Genomic DNA, 23,728 nt, shown 5'->3' with positions numbered 1-23,728 from the left:
ACCACTTCCCCCTGTGCCATATCCAAGTCTATCACCCCGAGAATCAGAAGTTTGCCTCAAGGAAACAGTAAATCAACTTCAAACAACCCTTCATCAACTGGAGCAGGCAGTAAAGCAATTAGCTTCTAGACGTTCAAACATTCAAGGACCCTCCACAACCCCATGTGGACAATCTAATGAAGAGCGTAGCATGAAGGAAATACTAGAAACTCCATTGGACAAGACAGAGAATGAGTTCGTATTAGAACAAGTAGAAGAAGCTGTCATTGTACCAGAAGAAGAGTTGGTTGAAGATCTAGGAGATGCTGAACCTCCATGGGAATCCAGAGCTGAAGAGAAATCCGTCAAGGACATTACAATTAATGCTAAGGAGGATAGCGCACAATCCCCAAGGCAAATCGTTTATGAAGAATCAGACGGAATAATCCAAGAAGCAAATTCTCTTGATGATGATAGTCACAAGTCAAGTTTTCTTAGTGATGAACTTGCATCCGCAAGTGAATTCTCTGAGATCGAAGTATCTTCCCCAAGTGAATACGAAGATGATGCGGAGGTAGATTTCTCTCAACCTCCAATCTATGACTCGAGTGATGAGGAAGACATAGAAGACTTTGACCAGGGTGATGATGCGTTTGAAGACCCTTGCAAAGAAGTGGAGGAATTCACAGAAGATTACGAGGAAGCAGAACTTACAGAACCACTGGAAACACCTATCCCAAGGCCATTACCACCTAATACAAGCTTCAAGTGGGTACAATCCTTAACCTTTAACTTTACTTTTTCACTTGAATATGGTTTGCTTGAAACAGATGGCCAGCTTAGAGCTCTCTGCAGCTTTAAGAGTAAGAGGGAAATGGCTCGTGCTCAGAGCTAGTGCACAAGGTTCAATAAGGTTCCACGCTTTAACTTGAAGTGCACGGATTGGTATCATGTTCCATCAAATGGATCACGGAAAATGTTTGGTTACCATGGTGAGAATCTACTTTCTAAACCGCCCGGATGGAAACACGTAGATCAAGACGGAGGCAGATCTAAAAACAAGGCTTGGGATCCTGGAATCTATTCTGACATTCGTCACCCCGGGAGCCTGACAATCTGTTTGAAGCTGTTCAGAAGCTTTACATGCCTAGTTTGGGACCCCGGAGGCTATTGGCATTCCAAGCATTGGTGGATATTTCTGGATGAATTTAAACACAAGCCACCATAACAGGAAGCCCTTCCAATGTCCAACTTAAGGACTTTAACTAAAAGTGCTAGGTGGGAGACAACCCACCATGGTATGATCGTTCCTTTTGCAATTTTAATTTTATTTAGTTTTGTTTGTTTTTGAGTTTTATTTTATTTCATTATTAAACCTGGAATCATGCATAGCATTCACATTAAGCATTGCATTCTGCATTCTGCATAAAAAAAAGAGAAGGGTGCGCGACGCGACCGCATGCCCCATGCGATCGCGTCAAATGGCGAACTACACTTCCCACGCGACCGCGTCATCCACGTGGCCGCGTGCCCTGGAGATCGGCGTAAAGATCCAACGTCCAGAAAGTTAGGCTGGAATCGTGCGGCCATCGTGCGTTTCGCACAATTGACCCACGCGATCGCGTCATCCACGCGATCGCGTCACTCGCACAATACAAATCCCATGCGACCGCGTCAGCGACACGACCGCATCGCATGGATTGCACGAACACCCTCAAGGAGACAGAGAGTTGGGCTGGAACGACGCTGGATTCGTGCGTTTAGTACAAATTCCAGCGATGCGATCGCATGCCCCAGGCGATCGCGTCCTACCCCCTTTTATCCCTTCCATGCGATCGTGCGACCCACGCGATCGCGTCACCCCCCATTTCGCACCAGCCACGCGACCTCGTGACCCACGCGGCCGCGTGGATTCAAATTTATAACCCCCCAGGTCACGCGAAACCCTATTATCGCGCCCCCCCTCCTGAACCCCCTCCACTCCCTTCTCCCTTCTCCAATCCAACCACCGCCACCCCCAGACGCCGCCGACCACCCACCGCCGCCAACCATCCCCACCGCACCCCACTAGCAACACCACCTCTTTCCCCCCTCCCTTCTCCTACCCCCATCACCCTCTCTTCCCCCTGCCCCGAATAGCCGTGCCGCCGTGCCCACCACCGCCAGCCGCCGTGCCCACCACCGGACGCCACCATCATCACCACCCCCAGCCACCTTTCTGCCTATTCCCATTATTCGGCCTTCCAGGTTCCGCAACACGCAATCCCTTTTATCCGTTCGTAGTTTATTCTTATTTTTCCGTTTATTTTCATGTTTAGGCTAGTTAGATATGCATGTTGTAGTGGATTTTAGGTTTTTAGGTAGCCTAGGATGTTGTCAGTGGATTTAGGTCTGTTTACTTGCACTGTTCATGTTTCTCTTTTATCAAATTTGCAAATCTGCTGTTGCTGTGATCTTGTTCATATGCTGTATTTCTTGTATATTGCTGCTCTTTACACTGAATTTTCATGTTTCCATTCATTATATGTAACTGCAGCTTGATTTTTTAATTCATATGAACTGTTTGATTGCTGTTTATTTTCCGGGAAATCCAATTTTAGCCGGAATGCTGCCCAAATTTTTATAAATCTTTTTGACTTTCATTCATGTTTTGATTTTGGAATCTTGAACTCTGTTTTCCTCTACTTTGACCAAACCATTCATGAATGCCAGGGCATGCATTCTTATCCTCTTTGATTCCCTGGTTCCTAAACTGCAATTTTGATGTTTGATTCCTATTTTTGCTTTCTTTATCTCTATTTGAATCATCATCAAACTGTTTTACTTGTTTGAATATGAGTTACCTATAGCTTCTACCTGTGATTACTTGTTACTTGGACTATTTTCATTATGCCTCTTACTTTAACCCATTTTTCACTAACTCACTAATTTTAACTCTAACTAACCTAACCTTTTCAAAATTTCTTTTTTTTTTTGCTTTTCGTTCACTTTCTTTTAACATTCTAACCAAGGCATGATGTTAATCTTTCTATTTAACATGCATTCAATTACATTTTGGATTGTAAACACTTCTTTTTCAATTTTTCACTCCTATACAATCTTAAATGCACATCTACTTAACTCATATTCATTATCCTATTGCTCCTTTGCCATTTTGTGTTTTCTTGTGATTATTTGCCTATTTGCTTTCCTATTTTTATATATCCTGGTTTTCTGCTTTACAGGATGTCTGCCAGCCATAGAAAAGGCAAAGGCAAGGCCACTACTGGCAAAAGGAAAAGAGGAGAAGCCTCCGTGTCTATCATCGACCTCATGCATGATGCCTCCTTGCGGGAGAAAGCCTTTACCCCGCAGGAGAAGGCCGACCAGCTACTTCCCGGCAATGACCCAGTAAAGTTTACAAACCGATACTGTGAGCTGAAGTATCTGGTGTTTGCAAACTTCAGGAACCTATACCTGGAGCAGACTTTGAAGATCCCAGAAGAACTCCAGCAATATACCTCTGATCAAATCAAACAAAGAGGCTGGTTCTTTCTGGAGAGACCTTTGACTGAGGTTAATGCATCTTAGGTTAGGGAATTCTACTGCAACTACTTCAAAACTTCCCTAGATGCAGTGAACCTCAGAGGGAAGCAGATTCTGGTTGCTGAGGAGGCAATAGAAGAAGTTCTGAAGCTTCTGCCTAGGACTGATCAGACAGATGGCTATCAGAAAACTGAGGAGGATATGCGCTTTATGCATTTTGACTGGGATGAAGTCAAGGCGAGGATCGCCCTTGACCCGACAGTTCCCTGGATCATGGGTCAGAACACCACCATGCCCAAGGGGATCAAGCGGATTTACCTGAACGATAAGGCTCGGCTATGGCATCAGATATTCAGTAACTATATTATGCCGAGTACTCACGAGACTGAGATACCAGCCACTATGATCACCCTCCTTTGGTGTGTGATGGAGGGCAAGAACCTGTACCTGCCACGCTTTATCCGGCACTATATGGCCAGGGTCCACATCCGAGGCACTCTTCCCTTTCCCTATCTGGTTACCCAGCTGGGCCGTCGAGCTGACATGCCATGGGAGGATGCTGATGAGAGGCCACCTGCTGCAGAATGCAAGAATATTATCCCGCACAGCAGGAACTTTCTGGCCTTGGGCTACAGACCTCCATTCCTGACTGCCACTGCTGATGATACAGCTACACCATCTGCCGGTCCCTCTTCCTCTGCTGCACCACCTACCCCTGCCACCACCACTGCACCTCCACCTGCCATAGAGCCTATCTATCATCTGGTGCACCGCTTGTTTCGACGACTTGACTAGATGGATCGTCGCAACAAGCGACGCTATGAGCACCTAAAGCTGATGATACGATCCGGTGACATCCCCTCCGAGCCTGACACACCATCTGAGGCATCTGAGGAGGAGGCAGATGCGCCCGAGGTAGAGACCCATCCCCAGGGAGAGGCAGAACAGGCAGACACCGAGCAGGCTGCACTACAAGTAGAGGTCCCACATCAGATCCAGGCTGTAGATCCTGAGATCCCCATTCAGATAGCCCCTCCTCTACAGTAGCCAGACCCCCAGCCAGCCACCACAGAGACACCAGCTACTATCCCTTCACAGAGACACCACCATCAGGGACGATGCTTCATTTTAAGTGTGGGGAGGTCGCCATCTCTGGCGTATTATTTTGGTGAACCACTACAGACTCTTTTTCTTTTATTTTGGATATTTTCCTGTATTTTTCTCTTTATTTTTATTTTTTTCTGAGTACTTATACATTGCTACTTTTATGTATTTTTACTCTATTTTTGCATTTTTCACTTTAGTTCATATTTTTAGTTATTTAGTTTAGTTGCAATTCTAACTTATTAGTTATAGAAAATTGTGGATTAATTAGTATAGTTTACCCTTTTTAGCATAAGATAGCTTAGTTTAAATTGAAAATATAAAAAGTAAACTAGAAACTTGAACTTAATAGAAACAATCCACACACCTTGTATATATAGAATTACATGTTAGTTAGTTAACAATATTTCATCAAGGAGGAACACTAGAACTTTAAAGCCACCTTAAGTTTTACATTGAGAATAATGGGAATTTTTAACTAAACCTGCATGACATACATAACTGATAAATAATTTTTGAGCTAGAGAACATACAGCCTTAGAGTTTTGAGCTTAATTGTATGGTTACATTTAAACCATAATTTTTATTCCTGTGTGTTCCGCCCTTCTTATTTATTCTGATGTTCTTTACTTTGTTTTAATCTATATGTCCAATTATAGAATATAGAATATAAAATATAGATATGCATACCAAAAGAGTGATTGAGGCCGTCATTTGATTTTAGCTCACTTATCCCAAATTAACCTACCTTTCACATCACCCTTGTTAGCTCCCTTGAGCCTTTAAATCCCATTTTATTCTATTAGCCACACTACTAGCCTTAAGCAGAAAAACAAAATAAAATCCCAAGTTGAATCCTTGGTTAGCTTAAGATAGAAAATTATGAATAGTTTAAAATGTGGAAAACCTATTGGGAACATGGATGATAAAAACAAAAGGAAGAAAAGTTAAAAGTAATAAAATAACTCAAATTAAGAAATTTTGGGAAGCATGCTCATGAGAAATCAAAGTGATTAAATTACCATGTGCATTAAAAAAAAGAAGTTATTTTTCAATATTTAATAAAGGGGATACAAAAGAATTTCCCAAATATAAAATAAAAGCAATGCACATGGGATAAAAATAAAAATTGAAACATGAGCATGTAACATCAAAAGTAGGAAAATATGGGAAAATAGGTAAAGAAGTTTTGTTTTACTAAGTATGTATGTTAGGTGAGATCTTAGTCTAATTAAGGATTCACTTATTAGCTCACTTAGCCTTATACATATATCCTTACCTTTACCTTGGCCCCATTACAACCTTAATTAAAGACCTCATGATTTTTGGTATGACTGTATTTGACGATCGGGATTTTTACCAGTAAAGAATTTCATAAAAACAGTCGCGTTGTAGATATAGTCTCTAAACCAACAAAAATCCCTTCGTACAAACGTTTTGGTTGTCACAAGTAACAAACCCCTTTTTAAATTGTTAACCGAAGTATTCAAACCTCGGGTCGTCTTCTCAAGGAACTGCAGGGAAGTATGTTCTTATTATTGGCTATGAAGGTTGTAAATCGGGGTTGAGAGTAAGGAATAAATATGATAAATAATTTAAATGGAAATTAAAATAAATAAATACTGTAAAGCAAACTTTTGGCAAGGTATGAGAAATTGGAAGTTCAGAATTAGTTATCCTTATTAACAACAATGAAAGTTGAATCTTAATTCCACTTAGTCAACCTTTGCTAAAGCAAAGGAAAGTCAAGGGACTAATTAGTTTGACCTTCGTATCCTATTTATTTCCTAAGAAAAGATGGGGATTATTGAAGTTCAGTTCAATTAGCAAAGATAATAGTTGTCAATTATGCTGTTGAATTGGATAACTCCTGAGTTACTGATTTCTTAACCAAAACCACAAAGGGAAAAGTAAATCTACTTGGAATAAAACTATCCTCAGATGGGAGGCAACAGTAACATAAATTAAAGAGAGCAATTGTAAACTGAAATACCTCAAATAACACTAAATTGAAAGATTAATTGGTAACATGGAAGAATTCATAAATTAAATAGCAAAAGTAATTAATCCACTAAATAATGGCATGAATAAAAGTAAAAGGGAAGCTTAAAGTAAAGGAGCATTAAACCTGGGATTAAGAGTCACTCTTAAAACTAAGAGAAGTCCTAAATCCTAATCCTAAGAGAGAGAGGAGAGAACCTCTCTCAGAACTAAATCTAAATCATGAAAACTAAACTAAAGTGGAGACTCCCTCGTGAATGGATGTATTCGTTCACTTCATAACCTCTGGTCTATGCCTTCTGGACTTGGATTTAGGCCAAAAAGGGCTTTAGAAATCGCTGGGAGCATTTTCTGCAATTTCTGGTGTGTGGCCTCTGTCACGCGTCCGCGTGGGTCACGCGGTCGCGTCATTCGGAGCTTTTCTTGCCACGCAGTCGCGTCAGTTATGCGACCGCGTCATGTGCGTTCTGCTTAAGGCGCGGTCGTGTCAGTCATGCGGCCGCGTCGCTGCTTCTTTGCGCTTGGCATGCGTCCGCGTCGCCCATGCGATCGCGTGGATGCCAGTTTCTTTAGAAGCTCCGTTTTGTGCTTTCCTTCCATTTTTGTATGTTTCCTTTCTATCCTTTAAGTCATTCCTACCTTAGAAGATCTGAAAACTACTCAACACACTAATCACGGCATCGAATGGTAATTAAAGGTGATTAAAATAATTAATTTAAAAGCATAGGAAACATGTTTTTCACATACATCACATAATAAGGAAGGGAAAGTAAAACCATGTAATTAACATGAATAAGTGGGTGAAGGATTGAATAAATCACTCAAATTAAGCACAAAATATATCATAAAATATGGGTTTATCAACCTCCCCACACTTAAACAATAGCATGTCTTCATGCTAAATCCAAGGTAATAAGTAAGGTTAAAGTGATGGAATGTCATGCAATGCAATCTAATCCAAATGCAACTACCTAAATGCATCATGCAATTCTAATTTATTCACTCATATATAAAGCTTACAGGTAGTTAAATTAATTCACATTCTCAAGGGTTCATATATGTATATATAGCCAAGCCTTAGATAATCAATAAGCACTTTTACAATTGAGATGGGAGAAAAAGCATTTTATGAACTTGCAAGACAATTAGATAAGTCAAACAGAGATAAATGTTAATGAGCTATTGAACCCTCACTGGATTTGTGTTTACTCTCTAGTCACTCAGTGTTTATTGGGTTAATCACTCTATTCCTCTTTTTATTCTTCCTTTCTATAACTTTGTTCTTCATCTAACCAATCAATAATTATAGAATACAGTTATACCGAAAATCATGAGGTCTTTAATTAAGGTTGTAATGGGGCCAAGGTAAAGGTAAGGATGTATGTATAAGGCTAAGTGAGCTAATAAGTGAATCCTTAATTAGACTAAGATCTCACCTAACATACATACTTAGTAAAACAAAACTTCTTCACCTATTTTCCCATATTTTCTCACTTTTGATGTTACATGCTCATGTTTCAATTTTTTTATTCTTTTATCCCATGTGCATTGCTTTTATTTTTGCATTTGGGGAATTCTTTTGTATCCACTTATTCACATGCTAAAAAAATAAATAACTTTTTTTTATATGCACATGGTAATTTAATTAATTTGATTTTTTCATGAGCATGCTTCCCAAAATTTCTTATTTTGAGTTGCTTTATTCTTTTCAACTTTTCTACCTTTTGTTTTTATCATCCATGTTCCCAATAGGTTTCCCACATTTAAACTATTCATAATTTTCTATCTTAAGCTAACCAAGGATTCAACTTGGGATTTTATTTTGTTTTTCTGCTTAAGGCTAGTAGTGTGGCTAATAGAATAAAAAGGGGATTTAAAGGCTCAAGGGGCTAACAAGGGTGATATGAAAGGTAGGTTATTTTGGGATAGGTGAGCTAAAATCAAATAATGGCCTCAATCACTCTTTTGGTATGTATCTATATTCTATATTCTATATTCTATAATTGGACATATAGATTAAAACAAAGTAAAGAACATCAGAATAAATAAGAAGGGCAGAACACACAGGAATAAAATTTATGGTTTAAATGTAACCATACAATTAAGCTCAAAACTCACAGGCTGTATATTCTCTAGCTCAAAAATCATTTATCAATTATGTATGTTATGCAGGTTTAGTTAAAAATTCCCATTATTCTCAATGCAAAACTTAAGGTGGCTTTAAAGTTCTAGTGTTCCTCCTTGATGAAATGTTGTTAACTAACTAACATGTAATTCTATATATACAAGGTGTGTGGATTGTTTCTATTAAGTTCAAGTTTCTAGTTTACTTTCTTTTTATATTTTCAATTTAAACTAAGCCATCTTATGCTAAAAAGGGTAAACTATACTAATTAATCCATAATTTTCTATAACTAATAAGTTAGAATTGCAACTAAACTAAATAACTAAAAGTATGAACTAAAGTGCAAAATGCAGAAATAGAGTAAAAATACATAAAAGTAGCAATGTATAAGTACTCAGAAAAAAAATAAAAATAAAAATAAAGAGAAAAATACAGAAAAATATCCAAAATAAAAGAAAAAGAGTCTGTAGTGGTTCACCAAAATAATACGCCAGAGATGGCGACCTCCCTACACTTAAAATGAAGCATCGTCCCTGATGTTCACTCAAGCAGGGTGTGAAGGGGTGTCATCACTGGAAGGGATGGTAGCTGGTGTCTCTGTGGTGGCTGTCTGAGGGTCTGGTAGCTGTAGAGGAGGGGCTGTCTGAATAGGGATCTCAGGATCTGCAGCCTGGATCTGATGTGGGACCTCTGCCTATGGTACAGCCTGCTCTGCCTCTCCCTGGGGATGGGTCTCTACCTCGGGCGCATCCGCCTCCTCCTCAGATGCCTCAGAAGGTGTGTCAGGCTTGGAGAGGATGTCACCAGATCGTATCATCAGCTTCAGGTACTCATAGCGTCACTTGCTGCGACGCTCCATCTGGTCAAGTTGTCGAAACAAGCGGTACACCAGATGATAGACAGGCTCTGTGGCAGGTGGAGATGCAGTGGTGGTGGCAAGGGTAGGTGGTGCAGCAGTGGAGGAAGAGGGACCGGCAGATGGTGTAGCTGTATAATCAGCAGTGGCAGTCAGGAATGGAGGTCTGTAGCCCAAGGCCAGGAAGTTCCTACTGTGCGGGATAATCTTCTCTCATTCCGCAGCAGGTGGCCTCTCATCAGCATCCTCCCATGGCACGTCAGCTCGACGGCCCAGCTGTGTAACCAGATAGGGAAAGGGAAGAGTGCCTCGGACGTGGACCCTGGCCATATAGTGCCGGATAAAGCGTGGCAGGTACAGGTCCTTGCCCTCCATCACACACCAAAAGAGGGTGATCATAGTGGCTGGTATCTCAGTCTCGTGAGTACTCGGCATAATGTAGTTGCTGAATATCTGATGCCATAGCCGAGCTTCATCGTTCAGGTAAATCTGCTTGATCCCCTTGGGCATGGTGGTGTTCTGACCCATGATCCAAGGAACTGACGGGTCAAGGGCGTTCCTCGCCTTGACTGCATCCCAGTCAAAACGCATAAAGCGCATATCCTCCTCAGCTTTCTGATAGCCATCTATCTGATCAGTCTTAGGCAGAAGTTTCAGAACCTCTTCTATTGCCTCCTTAGTAACCAGAATCTGCTTCCCTGTAAGGTTCACTGCATCTAGGGAAGTTTTGAAGTAGTTGTAGTAGAATTCCCTAACCCAAGATGCATTAACCTCAGTCAGAGGTCTCTCCAGAAAGAACCAGCCTCTTTGTTTGATCTGATCAGAGGTGTATTGCTGGAGTTCTTCTGGGATCTTCAAAGTCCGCTCCAGGTATAGGTTCCTGGAGTTTGCAAACATCGGATACTTCAGCTCGCAGTATCGGTTTGCAAACTTTACTGAGTCATTGGCGGAAAGTAGCTGGTCGGCCTTCTCCTGCGGGGTAAAGGCTTTCTCCCGCAAGGAGGCATCATGCATGAGGTCGATGATAGACACGGAGGCTTCTCCTCTTTTCCTTTTGCTAGTAGTGGCCTTGCCTTTTCCCTTTCTCTGGGAATCTGAGATCCTGAAAAACAGAAAACCAGGATATAATAAAAATAGGAAGGCAAATAGGCAAATAATCAAAGAAAACACAAAGTGGCAAAGGAGCAATAGGATAATGAATATGAGTTAAGTAAAATGTACATTTAGGATTGTATAGGAGTAAAAAGTCTGAAAAGAAGAAATCACAATCCAAAATGTAATTGAATGCAAGTTAAATAGAAAAATTAACATCATGCCTTGGTTAGAATGTTAAAAGAAAGTGAAAGAAAAGCAAAAAAAAAAAAGAAGTTTTGAAAAGGTTAGGCTGGTTTGAGTTAAAATTAGTGAGTTAGTGAAAAATGGGTTAAAGTAAGAGGCATAATGAAAATAGTCTAAGTAACAAGTAATCACAGGTAGAGGCTATAGGTAACTCATATTCAAACAAGTAAAACAGTTTGATGATGATTCAAATAGAGATAAAGAAAGCAAAAATAGGAATCAAACATCAAGATTGCAGTTTAGGAACCAGGAAATCAAAGAGGATAAGAATGCATGCCCTGGCATTCATGAATGGTTTGGTTAAAGCAGAGGAAAACAGAGTTCAAGATTCCAAAATCAAAACATGAATGAAAGTAAAAAAGATTTATAAAAATTTGGGCAGCATTCCGGCTAAAATTGGATTTTCCCGGAAAATAAACAGCAATCAAACAGTCCATATGAATCAAAATTAAAGCTTGCAATTACATATACGGAATATAAATATGAAAGTTCAATGTAAAGAGCAGCAAATGCAGGAAAGTACAACATATGAACATGAACACAGCAACAACAGAATTGCAGATTTGATAAAACAGAAACAAGAACAGTGCAAATAAACAGACCTAAATCCACTAACCACATCCTAGGCTACCTAACAACCTAAAATCCACTACAACATGCATATCTAACTATCCTAACATGAGCATAAACAGAAAAAATATGAACTAACTACGAATGGATAGAAGGGTGACGTGTTGCGGAACCTGGAAGGCGAAAGAAGGATGTTGGGGTACAGAGGTGGCTGGGTGTGGTGGCGGTGACGTCCGGCGCGGTGGCTGGCGGCGGTGGGCACGGCGGTTGCTGCTGTTAGGGCGTAGGGGCTTTGGGAAAGGTAATGGGGGAAATAGGGGAGAGGGTTGGGGGTTGCGGGTGGTGGTGAGAGGGGTTGCGGTTGGGACGGTTGGCGGTGGTGGGTGGTGGCGTGGAGGGGAGCACTGGTGGAGGAGGAGGAAGAAAGAAGAAAGAAGAAGAAAGAAGGGGGGAAGGAGGAAGGGGGTAGGTGGCGGCGGTGTCTGGGTGGTCAGCGGCGGCTGGGTGGTGGTGCGGTGGTGGTTGGGTGGTGGTGGTTGGATTGGAGAAGAGAGAAGGGAGGGGAGGGGGTTCGGGGGGGGGCGAGAATAGGGTTTCGCGTGACCTGGAGGGGTTATATTTTTGAATCCACGCGGTCGCATGGAGCACGCGGTCGCGTGGCTGAGGTGAAATTGGGGGTGACGCGATCGCGTGGATGACGCGATCGCATGGAGGGCAAAAAGATGTGAATGACGCGATTGCCTGGGGCATGCGATCGCGTCGCTGGAATTTGTGCTAAACGCACGAATCCAGCGTCGTTTCAGCGCAACTCTCTGTCTACTAGGGGGTGTTCGTGCAATCCATGCGACGCGGTCGCGTCGCTCACGCGGTCGCGTGGGATTGATTGTGTGCAAGGGACGTGATCGCGTCAGGCACGCGATCGCGTGGGTCATTTTGTGCTAGAGGCACAATGGTCGCACGATTCCAGCCTAACTTTCTGGACGTTGGATCTTTACGTCGATCTCCAGGTCACGCGGCCGCGTGGATGACGCGGTCGCGTGGGAAGTGTATTTCGCCAATTTGATGCGATCGCATGGATGATGCGGTCGCGTCGCACACCCTTTTTTTTTTCTGCAGAATGCAGAATGCAATGCTTAATGTGAATGCTATGCATGATTCCAGGTTTAATAATAAAATAAAATAAAACTTAGAAACAAACAAGACTAAATGAAATTAAAATTGCAAAAGAAACGATCATACCATGGTGGGTTGTCTCCCACCTAGCACTTTTAGTTAAAGTCCTTAAGTTGGACATTTGAAGAGCTTCCTGTTATGGTGGCTTGTGTTTAAATTCATCCAGAAATCTCCACCAGTGCTTGGAATACCAATAGCCTCCGGGGTCCCAAACTAGGCATGTAAAGCTTCTGAGCAACTTCAAACAGATTTTCAGGCTCCCGGGGTGACGAATGTCAGAATAGATTCCAGGATCCCAAGCCTTGTTTTTAAATCCGCCTCTGTCTTGATCTCCATGTTTCCATCCGGGCGGTTTAAAAAGTAAATTCTCACCATGGTAACCAAACGTTTTCCGAGATCCATCCGATTGATTTTGATGTCAATCCGTGCACTTCGAGTTGAAGCGTGGAACCTTATTGAACCTTGTGCACCAGCTCTGAGCACGAGCCATTTCCCTCTTACTCTTAAAGCCACAGAGAGCTCTAAGCTGGCCATCTGTTTCAAGTAAACCGTATTCAAGTGAAAAAGTAAAGTTAAAGGTTAAGGATTGTACCCACTTGAAGCTTGTATTAGGTGGTAATGGCCTTGGGATAGGTGTTTCCAATGGTTCTGTAAGTTCTACTCCCAGGTAATCTTCTGTGAATTCCTCCACTTCTTTGCAAGGATCTTCAAATGCATCATCACCCTGGTCAAAGTCTTCTATGTCTTCCTCATCACTTGAGTCATAGATTGGAGGTTGAGAGAAATCTACCTCTGCATCATCTTCGTATTCATTTGGGGAAGATTCATTGATCTCAGAGAACTCACTTGCAGATGCAAGTTCATTACTAAGAGAACTTGACTTGTGACTATCATCATCAAGAGAATTTGTGTCCTGGCTTATTCCGTCTAGTTCTTCATAAACGACTTGCCTTGGGGATTGTGCTCTATCCTCCTTAGCATCAATTGTAACGTCCTTGACAGAGTTCTCCTCAACTCTGGATTCCCATGGAGGTTCAGCGTCTCCTAGATCTTCAACCAACTTGTCTTCTTGTACAATAACAGCTTCTTCTACTTGTTCTAGTACGAAGTCATGCTCTGTCTTGTCCACTGGAGTCTCTAGTATTTCCTTCATGCTACGCTCTTCATTAGATTGTCCACATGAGGCTGTGGTTGGTCCTTGAATGTTCGCGCGTCTAGAAGCTAATTGAATTACTGCTTGCTCCAGTTGTCGAATGGTTGTTTGAAGTTTATTTACTGTTTCCTTGAGGCAAACCTCTGATTCTCGGGGTGATGGATTTGGACATGATACATAGGAAAGTGGTGGTGCTTGGGAGTGACTGGATTGGAACTGGGGTAAATAGGGATCATGTGGTGGTGAATGGTGGAGAGAAGCTTGTGAGTGTGGTGGTTCGGGGTTATGTTGAGAGGATGGTCTATAGGCACGGGGTGGGGCCTGTTGGTAGTTACAAGGTTGTCCACCATATCTATCAGCTGGGTATGCATTGTAGAATTGTCGTTGTCCATGATATCTTGGAGGGTGTTGTTGCCAAAAGGGTTGATTAGATCCTCTTGGCTCCATCCATCCTTGATTGGTCTGACCTTGATGCATATTCTTACTGTAACTTCTATTTCCTTCAACAAAGTTAGAACCAAACTCAAAGCGAGGGGGTGAGAATTCATAGTAGCTAATGCAAATAAAAATAAAAATAAACAAATAAACAAGTAAAAGAAAAATATTTACAGTAACCAATAATAAGGCACACGTTAGCAGTTCCCCGGCAACGGCGCCATTTTTGACGATCGGGATTTTTACCAGTAAAGAATTTCATAAAAATAGTCGCGCTGTAGATATAGTCTCTAAACCAACAAAAATACCTTCGTACAAACGTTTTGGTTGTCACAAGTAACAAACCCCTTTTTAAATTGTTAACCGAAGTATTCAAACCTCGGGTCGTCTTCTCAAGGAACTGCAGGGAAGTATGTTCTTATTATTGGCTATGAAGGTTGTAAATCGGGGTTGAGAATAAGGAATAAATATGACAAATAATTTAAATGGCAATTAAAATAAATAAATACTGTAAAGCAAACTTTTGGCAAGGTATGAGAAATTGGAAGTTCAGAATTAGTTATCCTTATTAACAACAATGAAAGTTGAATCTTAATTCCACTTAGTCAACCTTTGCTAAAGCAAAGGAAAGTCAAGGGACTAATTAGTTTGACCTTCGTATCCTATTTATTTCCTAAGAAAAGATGGGGATTATTGAAGTTCAGTTCAATTAGCAAAGATAATAGTTGTCAATTATGCTGTTGAATTGGATAACTCCTGAGTTACTGATTTCTTAACCAAAACCACAAAGGGAAAAGTAAATCTACTTGGAATAAAACTATCCTCAGATGGGAGGCAACAGTAACATAAATTAAAGAGAGCAATTGTAAACTGAAATACCTCAAATAACACTAAATTGAAAGAGTAATTGGTAACATGGAAGAATTCATAAATTAAATAGCAAAAGTAATTAATCCACTAAATAATGGCATGAATAAAAGTAAAAGGGAAGCTTAAAGTAAAGGAGAATTAAACCTGGGATTAAGAGTCACTCTTAAAACTAAGAGAAGTCCTAAATCCTAATTCTAAGAGAAAGAGGAGAGAACCTCTCTCAGAACTAAATCTAAATCATGAAAACTAAACTAAAGTGGAGACTCCCTCGTGAATGGATGCATTCGCTCACTTCATAACCTCTGGTCTATGCCTTCTGGACTTGGATTTAGGCCAAAAAGGGCTTCAGAAATCGCTGGGAGCATTTTTTGCAATTTCTGGTGCGTGGCCTCTGTCACGCGTCCGCGTGGGTCACGCGGTCGCGTCATTCAGAGCTTTTCTTGCCACGCGGTCGCGTCAGTTATGCGACCGCGTCATGTGCGTTCTGCTTAAGGCGCGCGGTCGCGTCAGTCATGCGGCCGCGTCGCTGCTTCTTTGCGCTTGGCATGTGTCCGCGTCGCCCATGCGATCGCGTGGATGCCAGTTTCTTCAGAAGCTCTGTTTTGTGCTTTCCTTCCATTTTTGTATGTTTTCTTTCCATCCTTTAAGTCATTCCTACCTTAGAAGATCTGAAAACTACCCAACACACTAATCACGGCATCGAATGGTAATTAAAGGTGATTAAAATAATTAATTTAAAAGCATAGGAAACATGTTTTTCACATACATCACATAATAAGAAAGGGAAAGTAAAACCATGCAATTAACATGAATAAGTGGGTGAAGGATTGAATAAATCACTCAAATTAAGCACAAAATATATCATAAAATATGTGTTTATCAGTATTCTATAATTGTTGATTGGTTAGATGAAGAACAAAGTGATAGAAAGGAAGAATAAAAAAGAGGAATAGAGTGATTAACCCAATAAACACTGAGTGACTAGAGAGTAAACACAAATCCAGTGAGGGTTCAATAGCTCATTAACATTTATCTCTGTTTGAATTATCTAATTATCTTGCAAGTTCATAAAATGCTTTTTCTCCCATCTCAATTGTAAAAGTGCTTATTGTTTATCTAAGGCTTGGCTATATATACATATATGACTCCTTGAGAATGTGAATTAATTTAACTACCTGTAAGCTTTATATATGAGTGAATAAATTAGAATTGCATGATGCATTTAGGTAGTTGCATTTAGATTATATTGCATTGCATGACATTCCATCACTTTAACCTTACTTATTACCTTGGATTTAGCATGAGGACATGCTATTGTTTAAGTGTGGGGAGGTTGATAAACCCATATTTTATGATATATTTTGTGCTTAGTTTGAGTGATTTATTCAATCCTTCACCCACTTATTCATGTTAATTGCATGGTTTTACTTTCCCTTCCTTATTATGTGATGTATGTGAAAAACATGTTTCCTATGCTTTTAAATTAATTATTTTAATCACCTTTAATTCCATTCGATGCCGTGATTAGTGTGTTGAGTAGTTTTCAGATCTTCTAAGGTAGGAATGACTTAAAGGATGGAAAGGAAACATACAAAAATGGAAGGAAAGCACAAAACGGAGCTTTTGAAGAAACTGGCATCTACGCGATCGTATGGGCGACGCGGACGCATGCCAAGCGCAAAGAAGCAGCGACGCGGCCGCACGACTGACGCGACCGCGTTTCAAGAAAAGCTCCAAATGACACGACAGCGTGACCCACGTGAACACGTGACAGAGGCCACGCACCAGAAATTGCAAAAAATGCTCCCAGCGATTTCTGAAGCCCTTTTTGGCCCAAATCCAAGTCCAGGATGCATAGACCAGAGGTTATGAAGTGAGGGAATGCATCCATTCACAGGGAGTGACCACTTTAGTTTAGTTTTCATGATTTAGATTTAGTTTAGAGAGAGATTCTCTCTCTCTTTAGGATTAAGATTTAGGACTTCTCTCTTTAGGAGTAACTCTCGATCCCAGGTTTTAATATTCCTTTACTTTAAGCTTCCATTTTACTTTTATTCATTACTTTAGTTGCTTGTTTACTTTTATAATTGAATTTATGAATACTCCCATGTTACAGATTACTATTTTGAATTAATATTATTTGAGGTATTTCAGTTTAATATCGCTTTCTTTTATTTATGTTACTGTCATTCCCAATCTGAAGGCATTTTTATTTCGATAGATTTATTTTTCCCCCTTTTGGTCTTGGTTAAGAAATCAGTAACTCAGGAGCTATCAAACTCAAACATGCTTGACAATTGTTATCTTTGTTAATTTGAGCTTCAATAATCCCAATCTTTTCTTAGGAAATAAATAGGATTTGAAGATCAATTAATTAATCCCTTGACCTTCCTTTACTTTAGTAAAGGTTAACAAAGCGGAATTAAGATTCAATTATCATCATCTTTGATAAGGATAGCTAGGATAGGACCTCTAATTTCTCATACCTTGCCAAAAGCTTATTTACAGTCATTTATTTAATTTACTTGCTATTTAAATTACCTGTTCTTCATTTACTTTATTTGTCATTTAAATCACTTGCTTCTCATCCTCTAAACCCCGATTTACAATCTTTATAGCCAATAATAAGAACATACTTCCCTGTAGTTCCTTGAGAAGACGACCCGAGGTTTGAATACTTTGGTTAACAATTTTTAAAGGGGTTTGTTACTTGTGACACCCAAAACATTTGCACGAAAGGGATTTTTGTTGGTTTAGAAACTATATATACAACGCGACTGTTTTTATGACATTCTTTACTGGCAAAACTCTCGATCGTCAGGCATCTCCATCATAGGAGGTGTCTTGAGTGCTGCTAGCTACAGCTTGCATTCCAATCAAATATTGAAAGATCATATTGACCTGTTGGGTCAAGATCTTGTTCTGAGCCATTATGGCATTCAAAGTGTCAACCTCTAGGACTCCTTTCTTCTGAGCTACCCCATTATACACAGGGTTTCTCTCAGAAGTATACGTGAATTGGTTATTTGTAACCATTTCAATGAGTTCCTGTGCCTCTTCAGGCGTCTTCTTCAAGTGGAGTGATCCACCAATATAATGGTACAAGGACATCTTGGACATCTCAGATAGACCATCATAGAAGATACCTAGGATAGTCCATTCTGAGAGCATGTCAGGAGGACATCTCCTGATCAGTTGCTTGTATCTTTTCTAAGTTTCATAGAGGGATTCACCCTCTTTTTGTCTAAAGGTTTGAACTTCTACCCTGAGCTTGCTCATCTTTTGAGGTGGAAAGAACTTGGCCAAGAATGCATTGACCATCTTTTTCCAAGATTCTAGGCTTTCCTTAGGTTGATAATCCAACCATATCCTAGCTCTGTTTCTAACAACAAAAGGGAAAAGCATAAGCCTGTAGACCTCAGGATCCACTCTATTGGTCTTAATAGTATCACAGATTTGCAAGAATTCAGATAGGAATTGATGTGGATCTTCCAGTGGAAGTCCATGGAATTTGCAATTCTGTTGCATTAGAGAGACTAATTGAGGCTTAAGCCCAAAGTTATTTGCTCTAATGGTAGGTATGGGGATACTTCTTCCATAGAAGCTAAGTCAGAAGTGGGTGTAATGAAGTCACCAAGAACTTTCCTTGCATTACCTCCATTATTCTGATCGGTTTCCATGCTTGTATTTTCAGTTTTGTGTTCGAAAAGTTTAGTGAGGTCTCTTCTGGAGTGTTGTGCTTTAACTTGTTGTAAACGCCTCCTTAGGGTCCTCTCAGGTTCAGGATCAGGATCAAATAGAGGTTTCTTATCTCTGTTCCTGCTCATAAACAAGAAAAAGAAGAACAAGAAAGAAAGAGAATGGGAGTTTCTATGTCAAAGTATAGATAACTCCCTGTGAGATGTGAAGAAGAAAGAAGAATGAAGATATGGGAATGAAAAGAAGAATTCGAATAGAGGGGTAGCAGAATTCGAAAATTAAGAGGTAAAAAGGGAAACTAGAATTAAAATATTTTTGTTTTTATTTTATTTATTTATTGAATTCAAAAAACAAGAAGGAAATTAAAAGCTATTAACTAAAAAGTTTTGAAAATTTAAAGATGATTTTCAAAAAACAAGAGAGAAGAATTAGTTAGAAAGTTTTGAAAAAGAGGAAAGAGAAAACAAGTAACTAATTAAGAAAGATTTGAAAATAAGATAAGATAGGAGAAGTCAACAAGATAAGATAAGAATTGAAATGATTTGATTTTGAATTTTGAAATTGAAACAAGATAATATAAAGATTTGAAAATAAGTTGGTAAGATAAGATATGGTGAAGATTTGAAAAAGATTTGAATTTGAAATTTAAAATTAAGATAAGATAAGATAATGATTTGAAATTTAAAGAAAGATAAACCAAAGATAAGATAAAGATTTGAAAAAATTCTGAATTTTAAAATTTAAAAGAAAGATAAGATAAGAAAGAATCAAATTAAAAGAAAAGATTTGAAAAGATTTAAAAAGATAAGATTTGAAATTTGACTTTACTAACAAGAAAACACCAAACTTAAAAATTTTTAAATCAAAATAAAAAAGAAAGCAAGATTTTCGAAATTTTGAATAAAGATAGAAAGATATATTTTTTATTTTTTTCGAAATAATGAAGAAAGAGAAAAACAACTAAAAGACACAAAACTTAAAATTTTTAGATCAAAGGATAATAGCTTTTTCGAAAATTAAAAGGAAAAACACCAAAAGACACCAATCTTAAAAATTTTAAGATCAAAACAAGAAAAGAAACAAGAACAACTTGAATACTAAGAAGAACACTCAAGATCAGTTTCGAAAATTTTAAAGAAAATAAAGAACACACAAAGGACACCAAACTTAAGAACTGACACTAGACTCAAACAAAAGACAAAGAAAAGTTGGATTTTGTAAAAGAAAACAAAAGACTCAAATAAAAGTAAAAAGTAACTAATCTAAGCAATAAGATAATCCAGTAGTTTGTCAAACTCGAAGGATCCCCGGCAATGGCAAAAAAAAAACTTAGTGCGCAAAACTGGCTCCGCAATATTCGCACAGATAGACCAGCAAGTGCACTGGGTCGTCCACGTAATACCTCAGGTGAGTGAGGGTCTACCCACGGAGATTGTTGGTTTGAACAAGCAATGGTTATCTTGTAGATCTTAGTCAGGCGGATAGAAAAGATGATTGTGGTGGAAAAACGCATAAGACAGAATAAATAAATAAAACGTTACTAGATAGGTGTGAAATCAATGATATGAAAACGGTTGAGACTTCGTAGATGCTTCTTCCTTCTGGATCAACTTTTCTCACCATCTACTCCAACTTCTGATTGATTCATTCCATGGAAAGCTGTAAATGATTAACACCAGGTCAACGATCATATTAATCTCCTCTGCTTTAGATCTAACGCCGGGTCAGCGGTCATCCAATCTGAATGGGGGTGAAGCTCTAGCAGTCCATTCCCTTGGTGATCCTACTCAAAATGCCACTAACAAGGTCGGATCTTCCAGATCAGAGAACGCTGATCCTATGATTCTATCATATACCACAAAGGCCCTAATCACCCCGTACCTCGGCTGCACTGATGTCTCCAAGTACCCAACGAAGTCGTAGATTGGCCGTCTAAGAGATGTATAATCAAGCTTGTGGTTTATTACTATCCCATCAAGGACTCGCAAGAACCCATGTAAATAGGGATGACAGTCAAGTTACACTCCCAATCCATTAGGATGAAGAACGAAGATACATCTTAGAATGGAATCAAGCATAGATTGAAATTAAATAGTAATATTATTAATCCATAAGAATTATCAGAGCTCCTAACCTTAACCTAGGAGGTTAGTGACTCATACTGTACAGAAAATAATAGTGAAAGGTTCGAATGGAAAAAGATCTCTAACAAGGGTGATCTTTGTTCTATATATACTAGTCTAGCAACTAAGAATTACATAAAATAAGATAAACTAGTCTAGTAGTGCAAAAATCCGTTTTCTGGGCCCACTTAGTGAGTGTTTGGGCTGAGCTTGAGTGAAGCCACGAGTTGGTACTCTCTCTGGGGCGTTAGACGCTAGCTTTGGACTTCTAAATGGGCGTTGGATGCCATCTACCCCCTTTTGGGCATTAGACACTAGGAATGAGGCTTGTAGCTAGCGTTGAACGCCAGTTTTGGGCCTTCATTTCTAAAGCAAAGCATAGACTATGATATATTTCTGGAAAGCTCTCGATGTTAGCTTTCCATAGCTATTGAGAGCGTGCCATTTGGATTTCTATAGCTCTAGAAATGCTCTTTCAAGTGCATTGAGGTCAGAATCTGACAGCATCTGCAGTCCTTTCTCTATCTCTGAATCAGACTTCGCCAAACTCCTTAATTTCTGCCAGAAAATACCTAAAATCATTATAAAATACACAAAATCAAAGTAGAATCCAAAAATATAAATTTTTCACCAAAACCTATGAAAATATAATAAAACTTAAACAAAACATAATGAAAACTATATGAAAATAATGCCAAAAAGCGTATAAAATATCCGTTCATCAATGCCAAAATCTTTTTAGTATCATGTTATATAGTATATTCAAACTTTATTTTACAACTAACTTGATTCATAAATATGGCTTTGAATGTAATTTTGTATGTTTGTTTAAAGTTGAAACTCACCTACAATTCTTTTTATGTAAAATTGATGTTAAAAATCATTGGATTATGATTTGATATGTTTGCTCAAATTATTATTTGATAATTTTTAATTATTAATTTTTTAAGATAGTAAATTTTTAGAAACTAAATAATAAATTATTTTATGAGTGTTGTTATTTATTTAGAATTATATTTTCAAAAATTTTTATTGTAATTGAACAATTTTTTAATTATGATTTAAAGTTTTAGAAGTTAAAAAATAATAAGAATTTTATATGATTTTATTTAAATAATTGACATTTTAGAATTTAATACTTTAAGTTGTATAAACAAAAAAAATTATTATATTATCTTATATTTTAAATTAGAATACTTGATTGAAAGTCAATTAGTAAATTGATAAATAATAATTTTTTTAAAGTAACTTTAAGGATTAAATTAGGTTTTAAATTAATACCCTATTCTCTAATTTTAATAAAATTACACTACCCTAATTAATAAAAAAATTCACAAATTGAAACTCTAACCCTAATTTTATTTTAACACACACCCCACAATCTAACTCTAAACCTAGTTGCAACCAATCCCCCTTCTTAAAAACACACATACGTGTAGAAAAGAAAGGGAAGAGAGAAGGGTGAGAGCTGCTCGGAGAAGAGAAGGAAGGGAGGAGAAGGGAAGAAAGAGACGGCTGATGAGTGGAAATCTTATACGTTTTTTGGCATTACTTTCATATAGTTTTTACTATGTTTTATTTAAGTTTATTATATTTTCATAGGTTTTAGTGCAAAATTCACATTTTTGGATTCTACTTTGAGTTTATATGTTTTCATGCAATTTCAGGTATTTTCTGGCTGAAATTGAGGAGCTGGAGCAAAAGTTTGATTCAGAGGCAGAGAAAGCACTACAGATGTTGTTAGGATCTGACCTCCGTGCACTCGAAGGAGCTTTTCTAGAGCTACAGAAGTCCAAATGGTTCACTCTCAATGGATATAGAAAGCTTACAACCAGGGCTTTCCAGAAATATATAATTGCCATACTTTGTTTCAGAATTGAAGTCCCAAAACTAGCATTCAACGCCAGCCACCAGCCCCAGTCCTGGCGTCCAGCGCCCACAAGGGGGTGACCAGCGTCCAACGCCCAAAAAGGGACCCCTAGCCAGCGTTCAACGCCCTTAGGGAGTCTTAGCACATGGAGACACTCTTTGCTTTGCCCTTAATTTCCTAGGGAACAATCTGAGCCTGGAGTTAAACAGTAGGACCTTCTGTCCTACCTCAAAAACTCTAGATGATAGCCTTTTGTCATGCCATCTTTTTGCTTTCTCTTTATAAATTTTAGCATTTTTGAAAGCATTGAGTTTGAATTTCTCCAGCTCATTCAACTGGAGCAATCTTTTCTCTCCATCCACCTTAGCATCAAGGTTTAGGAACCTGGTTGCCCAGTAGGCTTTGTGTTCTAGCTCTACTGGCAGATGACAGGCTTTTCTGTAATACCCGGTCTAACGGAAATTAATTAAATAGTAAATTAAATAGGAGCGAATATGGTTGGAAGATTTGGCAATTGGAATTTGATCATTTAAATATGATATTTGGATTCAGTGAACTTTTCCGAGTCGGAAGACATAGTTTTTTGCGTAAAAACGCGCAGTGGAATTTTGACCGGCAGTACCGGCTGAGATATGTCTGGTACTGCAGTTGAGAAAATTGATTATAAGTAAATAAGGTTAATAAAGGAGGAATTTTAATTAGGGAAGGTAGAAATATTTAAAATGCGATTTGGAGCGCTAATCTTAAAGGTTTTGGCCCAAAATTGGGCTAACGGACAAAATTAAGTAAACCGGGCCTAAGTGGGCCCAAGACCCAATATATATAAACATTAGTTATGAGCATTTCAGCTCATTCTACCCTAAAAGGAAGGGTTGGGGCGCTGAATTGAGAAGAGAGGAGGGAAGAG

This window comes from Arachis hypogaea, chromosome 17 (assembly GCF_003086295.3).
Source record: "Arachis hypogaea cultivar Tifrunner chromosome 17, arahy.Tifrunner.gnm2.J5K5, whole genome shotgun sequence".
NCBI classification, from domain to species: Eukaryota; Viridiplantae; Streptophyta; class Magnoliopsida; order Fabales; family Fabaceae; genus Arachis; species Arachis hypogaea.
Note: the sequence above shows the minus strand (reverse complement) of the source record.